Raw genomic sequence first — 16,580 nt, forward strand, 5'->3', positions numbered from 1 at the left:
AATCTATAAGGATAGAGGAGTGGATTCAGTGTTGTTGCTTTTACTCACTTTTTAACTCCGTCATACACCTAGAGAGGCTGGACTTTGTTTGACAAATACTCACGAAATCCGCCTATATTGGCCTCCTTCTACCACCCTGTGCTGCTCCGCCGTGAATGGAGTACGGGTGAGCTAGGCAGTATATAAAGGAGGATAGGGTGTGTTTCCATTGGTTGATTAGCGGAAATGGCAAATGACCATGTATGGAGGATACCTGTTTTGCCGCCCCCTCCACGCATGTGGTCTGGTCACATGTGACATGTAACCCGCTGTTATTCGTTTATTACCGGGTTTTTGTATATCCAAATATGGGCTTTCCGCTTCTCAGCCACTCAATGGCTGTTGCTGTGACTCGCGCTGATCGAGAGCCCCTGTGATGCAGCTTCCGCGCGGTTGTCTCCCGTACGCGCATGTGCAATGATGGTTCTCTGGTGCTTTTATTTGCGCATGCGCGAAAGCCGAATGTCGACCGAGCATGCGCGATGGTGTTATATTGTTAGCGCTAGTCACTGGGGATGTATTGTCTTCATTCAACCAACATATATATCCTCATTCATGGTGCATTCGGTCGTTGATTACCAGATAGTTTTCTAAACAAATAAGGGCATTTGTTTCTGTTCGAAATAACCATGTCTGCTTTTTATTTTGCAAGGATTCAGTGCCATATCTAGGTTGTTTAGAAGGAGGTTTTCACTCAGATGTATTCAGTACTGTAACCACATGTTATCAGTACAAAGGGTAATACATGTAATGGCCCCATGATTTAGAATTGGTAGCTACTGGTGTGGGTTCCCAGGCTCACACTTGTTATTTCTCACGTATTCCGGCAGCGATCAGGAGATTTGGCTCCATGGTATGTCATCATTGAGTCCCGTGATATGAGTTGCCAGGCGGAACACCCAACGTTGTTCCTTTTGGAACAGGCCTGCTTCCGAGGGTAATCGTTCGATGACAGTCCAGCGTAGATCGTTGATGCAGTGCTGGTGTGACAAAAAATGTGATGCCATCTTGGTTGTTGTTTTCTTGCAGCGTATATTGCTCTTGTGTTCCCCTATCCTTATTTTGACGGGTCGAGTGGTCATGCCTACATATTCCAGTCCACATGGGCAATTTATTATGTAGATCACATTCTTCGTATTACAGTTGGAAAAATGGCGTTGTTCCCATGTTGTGCCATTTCTGAAGGTTAAATTTTTGCTTTTCTGGGTTTGATGACAGCAGCTGCAATCCCCACATGGGAAGTGACCCTGTATGCCAGTTACATTGAGTCTTGTCGTCTGGTTTTCCCGTGGTCTAGTATGGACCACGATATCCTTTATGTTTTTGCCCCTCCGATGAGCATGCATCGGTTTCTCAAAGCTCAAGTCTCCACAGTTCAAAATGCCCCAGTGCTTGTTGATGGCCTTTGATACCTGGTTTGATATGGTAGAGTAGGTTGTCACACAGATCGGCCTCTTATTTGTTTCTTTTTCTTGGAGATTTTCTTCTATGAGTGCCTCCCTGTGATTATTCTTCGCGCGCTTCATCGCTTTCTCGATGGTTCTGGTGGGGTACTGCCTCTGCATGAGTTTGGTTTTTAGGTCTTTCGCTTGTCGATTGAATTCACTCAGCTCTGTGCAGTTCCTCCGTAGTCTCAGAAATTGCCCATAGGGCAGATTCTCCCTAAGATGTCTGGGGTGGAAACTGTCGTAACGTAGCAGACAATTCCTGGAGGTCGGCTTGAAGTGGGTGGTGCTTTTCAGCCTCCCGTCCTCACTGTAAATGTTTAGATCTAAGAAAACCATCGACGTGTTTGAAACGGTACTGGTGAATTTTAGATACTCGTTCTGGTTATTTAGCCAGGTTACAAAATTCATGGCGCTGTTGACATCACCGTTCCAGATGATAAAAATGTCATCAATGTACCGTTTCCAGGTGCCAATCCGTGAACGGTAAGGGTTACTTTCATGTAGAATCTTTTGTTCCTCTAGGTGGTAGACGTATAGTCCTGCTAAGCTTGGAGCAAAAGTACTTCCCATGCTCGTTCCGTGGGTTTGTAGGTATAGTGTCTCCTTGTACTGAAAAAAGTTATCTTTCAGGGCCATAGTGATACACTCTAGGACCAGGTTTCTTGGTGTCTGGTATTTCCAAGTGTGGCTGAAGAGTACTTCTTCAATGATCTCTAGTGTCTCTTCATGGGGCAGGCTTGTATATAAGCTCTCCACGTCGAGGCTTACTAAGAGCTGTGTGGTTGGGTCAAAAATTTTATCTTCCAGGAGTTGTAAGACCGACTTGGTGTCCTTCAGGTACGTATTTGTTGCTTGTACCATCGGTCTAAGGAAGGCGTCTGAGAAATCAAAGTTCTCAGACGCCTTCCTTAGACCGATGGTACAAGCAACAAATACGTACCTGAAGGACACCAAGTCGGTCTTACAACTCCTGGAAGATAAAACTTTTGACCCAACCACACAGCTCTTAGTAAGCCTCGACGTGGAGAGCTTATATACAAGCCTGCCCCATGAAGAGACACTAGAGATCATTGAAGAAGTACTCTTCAGCCACACTTGGAAATACCAGACACCAAGAAACCTGGTCCTAGAGTGTATCACTATGGCCCTGAAAGATAACTTTTTTCAGTACAAGGAGACACTATACCTACAAACCCACGGAACGAGCATGGGAAGTACTTTTGCTCCAAGCTTAGCAGGACTATACGTCTACCACCTAGAGGAACAAAAGATTCTACATGAAAGTAACCCTTACCGTTCACGGATTGGCACCTGGAAACGGTACATTGATGACATTTTTATCATCTGGAACGGTGATGTCAACAGCGCCATGAATTTTGTAACCTGGCTAAATAACCAGAACGAGTATCTAAAATTCACCAGTACCGTTTCAAACACGTCGATGGTTTTCTTAGATCTAAACATTTACAGTGAGGACGGGAGGCTGAAAAGCACCACCCACTTCAAGCCGACCTCCAGGAATTGTCTGCTACGTTACGACAGTTTCCACCCCAGACATCTTAGGGAGAATCTGCCCTATGGGCAATTTCTGAGACTACGGAGGAACTGCACAGAGCTGAGTGAATTCAATCGACAAGCGAAAGACCTAAAAACCAAACTCATGCAGAGGCAGTACCCCACCAGAACCATCGAGAAAGCGATGAAGCGCGCGAAGAATAATCACAGGGAGGCACTCATAGAAGAAAATCTCCAAGAAAAAGAAACAAATAAGAGGCCGATCTGTGTGACAACCTACTCTACCATATCAAACCAGGTATCAAAGGCCATCAACAAGCACTGGGGCATTTTGAACTGTGGAGACTTGAGCTTTGAGAAACCGATGCATGCTCATCGGAGGGGCAAAAACATAAAGGATATCGTGGTCCATACTAGACCACGGGAAAACCAGACGACAAGACTCAATGTAACTGGCATACAGGGTCACTTCCCATGTGGGGATTGCAGCTGCTGTCATCAAACCCAGAAAAGCAAAAATGTAACCTTCAGAAATGGCACAACATGGGAACAACGCCATTTTTCCAACTGTAATACGAAGAATGTGATCTACATAATAAATTGCCCATGTGGACTGGAATATGTAGGCATGACCACTCGACCCGTCAAAATAAGGATAGGGGAACACAAGAGCAATATACGCTGCAAGAAAACAACAACCAAGATGGCATCACATTTTTTGTCACACCAGCACTGCATCAACGATCTACGCTGGACTGTCATCGAACGATTACCCTCGGAAGCAGGCCTGTTCCAAAAGGAACAACGTTGGGTGTTCCGCCTGGCAACTCATATCACGGGACTCAATGATGACATACCATGGAGCCAAATCTCCTGATCGCTGCCGGAATACGTGAGAAATAACAAGTGTGAGCCTGGGAACCCACACCAGTAGCTACCAATTCTAAATCATGGGGCCATTACATGTATTACCCTTTGTACTGATAACATGTGGTTACAGTACTGAATACATCTGAGTGAAAACCTCCTTCTAAACAACCTAGATATGGCACTGAATCCTTGCAAAATAAAAAGCAGACATGGTTATTTCGAACAGAAACAAATGCCCTTATTTGTTTAGAAAACTATCTGGTAATCAACGACCGAATGCACCATGAATGAGGATATATATGTTGGTTGAATGAAGACAATACATCCCCAGTGACTAGCGCTAACAATATAACACCATCGCGCATGCTCGGTCGACATTCGGCTTTCGCGCATGCGCAAATAAAAGCACCAGAGAACCATCATTGCACATGCGCGTACGGGAGACAACCGCGCGGAAGCTGCATCACAGGGGCTCTCGATCAGCGCGAGTCACAGCAACAGCCATTGAGTGGCTGAGAAGCGGAAAGCCCATATTTGGATATACAAAAACCCGGTAGTAAACGAATAACAGCGGGTTACATGTCACATGTGACCAGACCACATGCGTGGAGGGGGCGGCAAAACAGGTATCCTCCATACATGGTCATTTGCCATTTCCGCTAATCAACCAATGGAAACACACCCTATCCTCCTTTATATACCGCCTAGCTCACCCGTACTCCATTCACGGCGGAGCAGCACAGGGTGGTAGAAGGAGGCCAATATAGGCGGATTTCGTGAGTATTTGTCAAACAAAGTCCAGCCTCTCTAGGTGTATGACGGAGTTAAAAAGTGAGTAAAAGCAACAACACTGAATCCACTCCTCTATCCTTATAGATTGTGGATCCACCTACCTACCTTGATGCTCAGGACTTGCTCATGAGGCAATAGTCAACAAAGACCATAAGTATGTCAAGAAACAAACAAAAAAAACCCTAAATGTGTCTTACATGTTGTTGTGTGTTGTGTGTTTTGTATGTCTGTTTTCCTTTACAGGTTTAATGAACTGTTTGGGGCTCCAGGTGACTGCACCTGTCTGAGCCAACCCTATGTGGTAACCAAATCTAATGGTTTTTTCTTTTTTCAGGACATGTAATTACATGGTCCAGAGAACCGCTGTAGGCACATTGTAGCCGTCTGTAATGAGTGTTATCACTTTTTAGAAAAATTAAAACAAAACCCATTTTCCTTAGAAAAACGTGAGTAGGGTTGGGAGTTGTGCCCCGTCCTGAAGAAGGTACACCTGTACCGAAACATGTCGACGCACACCAGAGGTTCTGTCCCTAATTAAGACAAAAAACCTCGTTCCTTTGCACACCTTTTAACAGCACCAGCTAGGGGTACGAAATAAAGTTTTTTTCAATTTTCCCACTAGCCAGGTACTTTTTAATTTTTCACCACACCTCCCACTCACATCTAATCCCCTTCACTCGCACTCAACACACACCATACATAGTCTGATTTGTCAACGCTCCCGCGTAGTCGCAGGTCGAAGCGTGCCGCATCCCCTTAGCGGGGTGCGAAGACCCCGATGATGAAGCATGACACCAAGGGGCCTGTTGGTGTGTGAGGGGTATTTTACACAACACTGAGTGTTCCCCCCTTTTTCCTTTTTCCTGTCACACTGGGAGTAGGATTCTCCTTGTTTATTTATCAGTGCCCGTGGAGTAGGAATCCTACGTTGTACTCTACCTCCCTTCTTTGTTAAGTATTAGCTCCTTGTGGGGCAGGCGCTTGAATGCCCCATGGGCCGCGTGAAAGGGTTCTTTAGCGGAGATTTTTTATTTTAGCCATGATGATGCGTGCAGGTGTGGGGGGGACTCAGTAGTGAGTGTAGTAAAAAAAGTGTTTTAAAAATATTTAAGGGGCACCAGGAGATTTATTTAATCAGAGTCCTCTTGGCAGGATTAAAAGCATTTTGGTCTAGATTGTCAAAACGTTGTTACGAAATGTGTGTGACAATCTTATGTAAGGTGTTTAAAGGGTCGACATGTTTCACTCCTACGTGGTCCAGGAGGGATCCGTGGCATTTCTTAAGGACTAAAGGAATCAAGTGTCTCTACCCGTACTCAGGGCAGGGTGTTTAAATCTTAAATGACTCAGTTATTTCTAATGATGTCAAGTGGTGATAAAAAGGTCAATAGTACCTATAGATAATCACCCTATTCTGATCTCACATTCCAACCCAGATGAAAAGGGCTTGTAGTGCCCTAGGTCAAGTTAGGGAACTGCATAATAACTGCAGTGTGAATGAGTCCAACGTGGAGATCAGACTGGAGGCCATGCAGGCAGAATGAGTGGCACATCACACTCATATCTCTGCCACACAATGACATGGGCAGGGAAGAGGTTGTCACTACTAGGATTTTTTCTTTTCAAAGTTGGCCATGCTTAGACAGACTAGGGGCTAATGTACTGCCCATAGATATGCCCTGCGTTTGGTGATATAACTGGTCTTGAAATTGAAAGAAAGTTTCTTTGAGTGCCAGGGTGGCACACTTAAGAATGAAATTCACTGGGGTGGGTGATGTCCAGACCTCAGACCGGAGGGTGTGCTCAATCACCTCCAAGGAGGCATCTTGTGGAATGTTAGTATTGAGAGCATCAGTGTCAAGGGTGACAGAAGATCGACAGGAACACCCACACCCTGGTTTGGACTTTATGTTGGCTATATGGCTAGTACCACCCCAAGTCACCCACTGCGTTTTTCAGGGACTAATACCCCGCTTGGCTTGCATCTCTTGCCAGTACAAAATGGCCTTGCAGCAAGACCAGTTCCCGACCGGTATACACTTTACGAGGCCTAGCCGGTTTTCCCACCTAGACCGCCATGTATTACGTCACCCTACATTTCTTTTATGAACCTCTCCCTGTGATTACCACTGGTCTTAACATCTGTACTAGACAGCACACCACTACTCTGTGGGGGCTTCCTGACGGAAACATTGCCATAGATGTATGAGAGCCTAGCACTGACAGTTTCTCCCTGCAATAATCTGATTTCTGACTATTCCTCCTAACAGCGTGGCTCTTTCACCCAACAGTGTTGCACACATAAGATGGCGCCCTTTAGCAGTACACATCACTGATAGATGCCCCTATATCAAACACCTTCAGACTCCCAGTGACTACTGGAGTTTTCACTTCTACTTAAGACAAAGTGCCACTAGTTAGACGCACTTTGTGTAGAACACATCATTTATTGATGTCCACCTGGTCAGCACTCGCCATGTAACTACGGTAGTTTTCACTTTTCTTAAGACAGCGCACCATTTCCAGATGGCTCTCATTGCTGTTCATATAACCCAGAGATGCCCTTGCAGTATATGTCCTCCACAGCCACGTGGATCTTATTTTTTGTTAAGGACTTCTGGGGCCTTTTAACTGTGGCCAAGTTTATTTGTGCTTGGGTTTTCTATCGGAGACACATGCTCTTGTCCATTACGTGGATAGAAGTAAATGTTCCCAATATGTTGCACGCTGCATTCAGGATAGCGCCCGCACCCGGATGGGCGCTCCTGCAATGGTCTATTGGCCTCATTTTGCTACACCTGTCCCCACTTTGGACACTCGCGGTCTGCTTCTTAAATGCCGCCCACTCTGCACATCAGTTGTCTCCGTGGTGGCAGATTGGGGTAGGTCATTCACAAAATGTGCTCTCAACTAATTGTGAGTATTGACTTCTGTGGACCAACTCCCCTCTGATATTCCAACTTATATAGTCAATTCTGAGTAATGCTCATAATTATCACACTTTAGGTTGCTTAACGCCTGTGAGCATTTCCATCTTCTACTTTTTGTTGGGGTATACTACTTACCCTCATATAATAAGCCTCTCTGTTTGGGACACAGGCTTTTGCTTTATTCATTGTCCCTGAACTGAGCATTTGGAATTTGTTGTGTGTCACATGTCTTTTTGTCCATGTGTGTATTCTTTCATTTTTGGTTAATTTTGTTGTTTGGTCATTCCACACCTGCACCATTAGAGAGGAGATTACCTCGGCATGCAGCGTTCCAATTGTACAGCATGCCATTGAATGTAAATATGTTTATTCATTGTTTACTTTCTCCTTTCAGGTCGGTTTTTCTAAACCCTGAAGGTATTCTACATACTATTGTGATCACTGTTGGGCATTGTTGACATAATATGCCCCTTTTACTGACCCAACCATGAGTAGATTAGGATCTTGGTCCTGATGAATTGCAGTGATCAGCTTTGACATTAAGTAAGCAAGAACATTGTTGACTATCTTTGAATTATCACTTATTGAGCTAGTTTGGACCATTGTATCCATTTCTAGCCATTCATTGTTTTTAAATGGTAACAACTGGACGCTCACATTAAACAAATTAAGCCCTTAGTTACTTTATTCTGACATTACACAAGTCTACTCACATTGTTACACCCAACACTGTACCTCACTCTTCACATTGGCAAACAACAAAAGAAATGGCGGGTCAGGTTTTACACTGAAGCTGCCCGATGATGAAGCATTACACCCATTTGCGTGAGTGAGGGCTCTTGCTCCTGAGGAATCAGATACCCCAATCTCATGCTTAATCCAACCTTTTCTTCTCCTGTTAGGAATTGCATACCCTTTTGATTTACATAGCCTAAGAATTTTGGCCATCATTGTAGGATTCCCTGAAGTGGAGCCCGCAGAAAGTCGCTTCAGTTTAGCTGCTGAGCAGGAGGAGCCTAATGAGGAGGGATGACAAGGGCCAAGAGGAGACGCCAAGAAGTCAGCTCAGTGGAGCTAAAACTAGTAATGGCTCTCATTGAAGTCGCTAAAGCTTAAGGTCTGTACTATGAGGCAATAATTAGAAATGGCCAGTATGTCACACAGTGAGAGGTGTGCTTTTTCTGATAGGAATACATTTGCAGCTGCACAATAGGTATGCAGAGGTGGTCGTGGGGACTTGGATTGGGAACAAATTAAGACCATGTATCACATTTTGGGGACAATCACGATTGCTTCATCTTTAAATATGGACTGCTGTTTGGGTTGGCAGTTACAATGTTTCAATATACTTTCAGACTGACAAGCTTACTTCTCATGCTGTGGTATGATGCATGAGCTCTCCCTTCATCAGCGTTTTGATGAGCAAAGAAGATGCACACATTCTTTGCTGCTCAGTATGAACAAAGTAAATGGAGAAACTGAGTCACATACCTGCATGGGCCACAAGCCCAGGGTGCAATGGGGTCTTCCAGCAAACTCAAGGGTATACTGTGGGGAGGATTGCAATCAGCTTGGGGTGGCATTGATAAGGAAATTGAGTACGTTATTCATGCTTGTATCAAGCTCATTGTGAGCTTTGGGAATGAAGGTTAAGAGCACAAGTGATATGAACTACTATGTGATGCATTTAGCATGTGGGAAATCTTATGTGTGTGTCTCTAAGATTCATAGATTCGTTCAGTTGCTGAAGGTAAATCACGTATTTGAGATGTGTTTGAGAATTGGCATGCCTACGGTGTATGAATGTTTAATAAGTTAACATATTAGATTTTTGATTTTTTACAAGAGCACAGAATTGTAATAACATGCATTCTAGAGACGAATGAGATTCTGCATGCCACCCAGTCGGGCTTTCGCCCAAATCTCAGCACGGAGACTGCGCTCCTCGAGGTCTCAGAAACCATTAAAGGGGTTCTGGATACTGGGGGCAAAGCCATGCTGGTGATGCTGGATTTGTCGGCGGCTTTCGACACCGTCCCCCATGATGGCCTTCTCACAAGACTCTGTGAGATTGGTCTACGGGGGACGGTGCTCAGCTGGTTTTCCTCCTTTCTAGTCGGCCGCCGGCAAACGGTCTGGGCCTCGCCAGATTCCGCCGTGATGCTGCCTCTGGGAGTCGGGGTCCCTCAGGGCTCTATTCTGAGCCCGACCCTCTTTAATATCTTCATGACCCCTTTGGCGGCGTTGGCAGAGTCGTTTGGGGCCCGGATCGTATCCTATGCAGACGACACCCAGCTCCTCTTCTCGTGTAAGAGAGGAGGAGACTTTGATGGGGAGAGTATCCGAGATTGCCTTGGGGCTGTGTTCCAATGCTTTTAACTGAACAGCCTCAAGTGCAATTCCGATAAGTCCGAGGTACTCTTCTTTGGGTGTGACACGGAGCCAGACTGGCAGGCTTGGTGGCCTATTAATATGTTCCCCCCAACTTGTTCATCCCAAATGGCTAAGAACTTGGGGGTCAAGATGGACAAGGGGTTGACTATGAAGTCCCAGATCCTGGGGGTGTCGGGCATCTGCTTCGGCCTCCTTTGGATGCTGCGGAGGTTTCTTCCCCTCTTATCGGAGGAGCACAGGAAGCTGACTGTGCAGGCCCTGATAGGCTCTAGGCTAGATTACTCAAACGTTCTGTACCTGGGCCTGCCAGAGTACCTGCTACAGCGGCTCCAAGTTGTGCAGAATGCTGCGGCGAGAGCGATTTTTGGCTTGAATAGACGCACTAGTGCAGCGGGCTTGTTGCACACCCTGCATTGGCTCCCAATCCGCAAGCGGATCGCCTTTAAGGCTTTGACCCTGACCTACAAGGCCCTCCATGTGACGGGAGCAAAGTACCTCCAAAAGAGACTTGCCTTCTACCGTCCAGCTCGTTCTCTGAGGTCAGAATCCCTGTTTTTGGCGACTGTTCCACGAGTGAAGAGAGCGCGCCTGGGAGGTCGCTCCTTTGGACTACTGGCGCCACAGCTGTGGAACTCTCTGCCGCTTATACTTCGGGGAGCCACCAGCTTACTTGCTTTTAGAAAGGGCCTCAAAACCTGGTTGTTTACCCAGTAGGCCTTTTTGCTTGTTGTGTTCTTTCTGTCTGTGATACTTTCTTTTTTAATGTGTTATGTTAGTATACTGTAGCCCTCCTTACTAAAAGCGCCGGGACACTCTTTTTGAGTAGCCGTGCGCTCTACAAAAGCCATTATAACATAACATAACATAACATAACATTTAAGAAAATAAATGCGCAGTGTGGGCGTCTTTCGTGGCTTTCAGATACCTCTTACCTACTTAGTTGTGATGAATATCTTTGTACTGTTGCAAAATTGCATGTATCTAGAAATGATAATGTATAAGATCATTGCTGCAAAGTAAGAAATTGCATTGCCTAAATGCTGTAAGTGTGACTTAAACTTTGGGGTTTTATATAGTGTGAATTTGTATGTCGTGATAAAAAATAAGATTCTAGGAGGCAGAGTGGGGCAATGGCACTGAGTTTCCAACTGCGTGTTGTGGCTTCACGTATGGACTGTGTGGATTCTTGTGTACACTTAGTCAGTCAAAATACTTTGGGGCATATTACCAAGCAATAGCGATAATTATCGCTATTGCTTGGTTAGAGACAAAAATTTACAGCTGAGCTGCGGCGATTTTTACCGCAAATAAACATTGGTATTACCAAGGTTTAACGCAAATGCGATAAAAATCGCCGCAAAGCATGAAGATCGCTGAAAAGTCAGCGATATTCATGCATTACCGAGCTAATGCTCTTAGCCATGTTATCCACCTCCCATTGGATAACATGGCTAAGAACTGCTCAGGGCAGGTGTTAGCTTTTGGAGATATTCGCGCTTAGCGCGAATATCTCCAACATTTGGTAATAGGAGATAGCGATGTTAGCGACTGTTTTCAGTCGCTAACATCTTGGCACGCCCACTTTCCATATCATTAGTGATAAATATCACTGACAAGCAAAGCGGGGCCCAAGATGGTCGCTATCTCCTACTAGCTGTTGCTAACTGGTGTTAGCGACAGCTAGGTAATAGGGAGATAATTTTATCTCCGCTTTCTTGGCTTTTAAAGCCAAAAAAGCGGAGATAAACCACCTTGATAATATGCCCCCATATTCGGTCAAACATTGTCCATAAAAGTACATAAACAACATTGATATACTAGCATATTTAAAAACAACTATATAAAACAAAGGTACAAATGAATTTCTTTACATATATACAGCCATTTCATAATGTAAAAGGGTACACTGTCCGCAGATTCAGAACACCAGTAAACAAATTCAGGTGCCGTACAAGCCAAGGGACTCCCTTGTCGTTAACCTAATAACAAAACCCTCAGTAAAGGGTCTGCTCTGTTATAAGGAAAGAATGGGTAATTGTAACACATCAAGAGCCAGATGTACAAGCACATTTTCCCATTGAAACAGAATGGGTCTTTCCTTATGACAGAGCAGACACTTTACTGAAGTTTTTGTTATTAGGTTAACGACAAGGGAGTCCCCTGGCTTGTACGGCACCTGAATTTTTGAATGTGGCGAGTTGGCTGTTGATGGCTTTCTCAATGACTTCCGCTGGGAACGGGAGCAAGGAGATGGGTCTGTAGTTTTTGAGGTCGGTGGGGTCTGCCAAGGGTTTCTTCAGGAGGGGGTTGATCTTGGCATGTTTCCAGTCGTCTGGGAACAAGGTGGTTGCCAGGGAGCAGCTAACAGTGTGGCAGAGCATGGGTGCGGTGGTGTCGGCAAGTCTGTTGAAAATGTGGTGTGTGCAAAAACAACAGTTAGTGGACAGAATGCAGAACAATGTCATACATTCACCCCAGTACATAGATATGGGCCTAAATCAATCGTTTTTTTCTCAACATGCCATTCCAATTTGAATCTAGACATATGCAAACTCAGTCTTGACCCTGTGCCCCATGGGAACAGTCCAGCCCAAACTGCCAAGCCTTGTTCTCCCTGGACTGAAACATGCATCCTAGGACCGGTTCCGGGCTTTCAGCCCTCATCAGCCAGGATAGCTTGATTGCAGTGGCATGCTCACGTCTGAGCATACCCGTCCCACTCGGGGTGACAAATGGAAAAACAACAGTTAATGGACAGAATGCAGAACAATATCATACATTCACCCCAGTACAGAGATCTGGGCCTAAATCCATCATTTTTTGCTCACCATGCCATTCCAGTTTGAACCTAGCCATATGCAAATCAGTGTTGACCCTGTGCCCAATGGGAACAGTCCAGCCCAAACTGCCAAGCCAGGTCCTCCCTGGACTGGAAGCAAGCATCCTAGGACCGGTTTCGGGCTTTCAGCCCTCATCAACCAGGATAGCTTGATTCCAGTGGCATGGAGACCACGGGACTGAATGCAGAATAATGTCATACATTCACCCCAGTCTAGAGATCACCCCCTTTGGTATCGAAAATGTGGTGGGGGCAGAGGTCCGTGGGGGCCCCGGAGTGGATTGACTTCATCGTCTTTAGTGTGTCCTCTGTGGTGAGGGCTGCCCAGTTGTCAATCGCTGGCTTTAGGGTATTGGGCATGGTTGGTGAGGGTTCAGTGTGTTGGTTGTCTTCGTCGAAGTTGTTGTAGATGCTCTTGATTTTGTGGTGGAAAAAGGTGCTGAGTTTGTCGCAGAGATCTTATGAGGGATGGATGTCAGTGGACTCGCCGGTGGGTTGGGTGAATTCCTTGATGATGTTGAAGAGTTCTTTGCTGTAGTGTGCATGAGTGCAGATGCTGTCTTACGTAGGACAGTGTCCATGTCTTGGGGGATGTATGACATTACAACGCATGTTTTTACCACGCATGCTTTTACATCGCAAGTTTTACAATGCATGCCTTTACAACGCATAGTGTTGAGGGGTGCTGGATAGTGAATAGTTTAATTTACTATTCCAACTCCAGTCCCCGTGGATAGTAGGGAAGGTGTTGGATAGTAAATTAAATCTACTCCCTATCCTAGAGCACCCCCCCAGCGCAATGCGTTGTAATGGTTTGCGTTGTAAAAGATGCGATGTAAAGGCACTGCGTGGTAAAAGTTACGTTGTAAAGGATGTTTCCCGTCTTGGGATCTGGCTATTCAAGCGTTGTTTTGAGACTTGTAAAATAAAGAACTTACTGCACTCTTTGTGTTGCCATCAATACTAAGAGGTGAGTAAATAGTTTGGGATTGCCAATATCTAGAAAGGCTTGTCTAACGTAAGTGAGTCAAAGAATTGAAACCATATTATGTGGCCTTAGAGAGTCCTCCAGAACCAAACAAGGAAAATCCTGTCTCAGCAGAGGGCCATATATTTGTCCATAAAAGCAAGAATGCAATCCTCACATGGTCCTCCAAATAGTCAACACCCAATTCATTGTGCACAATATAACTTGGAATAGATATGGGAATGGCTAACAGCCTAAAAAATATTTTTTTCCAGGGATTGCAGGTTTCTTGAGTTGGCATAGCCCTAGACTCCTGCCCCATATGTCCCTATAGAGAGACATTTAATTTTATGCAATGCCAGCTCTTTAATAGATATATGACTTAACTTCCCTGAAAATCCAAAAACTGCCTCACAAGCCCCTGGAAATGTCTATGTCCCCTGGTAAGTAAGTTGTTCATTTTAGATTAGTATAAAATAGTAAACCTAAATAATTTAAATTGGGAACCATAGCTTTTGGAATCCCCCATTGTATATTTTCAGGTGCTGGTGTTTTTAGGGCCACAGGTCATGATGTAAGCTATTAGGTTGTTCACCTTTAAATCCAGGTCACCCATAAAATTGTTAAAAGAATCAAGCAAGATCTAAAGGCCATTTTCCATTCATGCAATTAAAACCGAACCAGCGGGGAATAGAAGGACTGGGACTACCCAACACCCTACCTTAGGTAGATCTTTTCCTGTTTTTCCAAGCCCTGGTCAAGAGCATTAACCCCTTCCACGCTGATGACGAGCTGGGCTCGTCACGGTGTAGCCTCCTCGCACGCTGATGACGAGCCCAGCTCGTCATGTTACATGGGTTTTTTAAAATCTCAGCATACGAGCGTAATAACAATAGCGCGCATGAGGTTAATATAAAATAAAAATAAAAAGGGGGTCTAAGATACATCTTTGTTGGATTGACCGGATAGGTTCAGTAAACTCCACATTTTTATCATAGCGCACTTTGCCAGTAGTGTCCCAATGCAGCCGCTTAAACAGATCTATCAGAGATGCTTCAATTCCTGCCTTTTTCATCAAATTCCAAAGCCTGTTCACCAAGTTAAAAGCACAGAAAAGGCCCATAGATGCCATATGTATAGGACCTCTCCTGGTGTTGACATATTTACCCATTAACAAAAGAACATTTGGAGATTGTCCGACAGTGCCCAATCCTGGCCAGAATCATATTGCATGTCCGAGAAAAGAGTGTTTGCCTCGGCACACTCTTCTATCTTCTCAAGGATTGCTTGCCCTAGTACTTTAACAGATGCTTTCAACAATGAGATAGGGTAACGTTAGCCCAGGAGATATCTGCCCACTTTTTGGAAGATAAACACCATTATTGACTACCTCCTAATTTAATCAGGACCTTGCAGCACAAAATACATTTGTTTTATGGAGGCCCAGACAGTCAGTAGAGTTGCGCCTAAATGGGTCAATGGGGACTCCGTCAGGGCCAGGCACTTTCCCTGCTGGGGATCTAAGATAGCCTTGATATACAACAGAAACCTCAATGGACTCACTTAATTTTGTCAATCAAATCAGATTGAGAATAGGAGGGTCCATGGTTTTAGAAAAATCACTTGCCAGGTTGTTTAGGTCAAAGTTGTTTGAAAAATCGGATACCCAGTCTTTCACTGGGATCTGGCAAACCAAGTCAGTTGGGAGTCTTCAGAAGAAAAGGGGAGATTAACAATCTCCCAAAATAATCTGTTGTCTCTAGATTACGAAGCGATTTTCAAGTCAGCCCAGGCCTTTGAGCTAATTTATTCTCTTCTATCTAAGACAATTTAATATTTGCATTTGGCTGTTCTGATTGCTGATGTGTTAGGTGTTAACATGTTGGTAGCCTGCTTTAGAGTTTTTAAGGCAGCAGTACAGGCAGAGCCAAACCATGTCTAGGCAGGTGGATCCTTCGGTGGTTTCTTTGCAGTATTCATGCTTGATATGTTATTGCATAACCCCTCAAATCCCTCCATAATATGTCTGGTTCTGCCTCTACAGTCAAACTACACATTTGTTCCTCGACATTTCCTACAATAAGATCTTTAGAAAAATGATTTGAGTTGATGCTATTGTACCTCATAACGGCTCTCTTGTTTGGGTTGTAATGCCTGCTCCCATGTTTGTTTATCCTTAGGGAAGAAAATTGCTGCATAAACTGGTTTTCTCTTGAGGCCTGCTTGCACTTACCTTTTGGCCCTTATTGGAAAGAGTGGGTCTTCATCTATTGTGTACCAACTACCCGCTGGTTTGGGTCTTAAAACACAGGGGCAGATTTACAATAGACTAAGGCAGCGGGGGGCAGCAAGTAATTTTGCTGCACCACGCTGTGGACAGGACCTCAGTGTGTAGGGGCTAAGCCTTCCTATCGCCTCAGTGCCCAAAATCCCAGAACCGACAAGCTATAGTGTCTTATTAGTTCTCCTAAATATTCACGAAGCTACGAATGATTAGACAACCCCGAACACAACACTCCCGACTCCCTCAGGAATCGCGGTAGCAGGACGTACCCTTTCACTCACTCACTCACTCGTACTTGTCCACAATAAGAATAGACAGAGTCACTGATATATTTAGAAATGTTTATTTTAACTAGTGTGCTCTATAATGCAGCATGCAAGCCGCTACCAGCAGCAAAATGCATAAACCTAAAACAGTTAGCATTGTAGCAAGTCTATAGACTATGAAAGGGTATACCATCTTATACAGACAGTGGACAAAGGACTACAAGGCCCCCTCCCCT

This window comes from Lissotriton vulgaris, chromosome 6, assembly GCF_964263255.1.
Source record: "Lissotriton vulgaris chromosome 6, aLisVul1.2, whole genome shotgun sequence".
NCBI lineage: Eukaryota > Metazoa > Chordata > Amphibia > Caudata > Salamandridae > Lissotriton > Lissotriton vulgaris.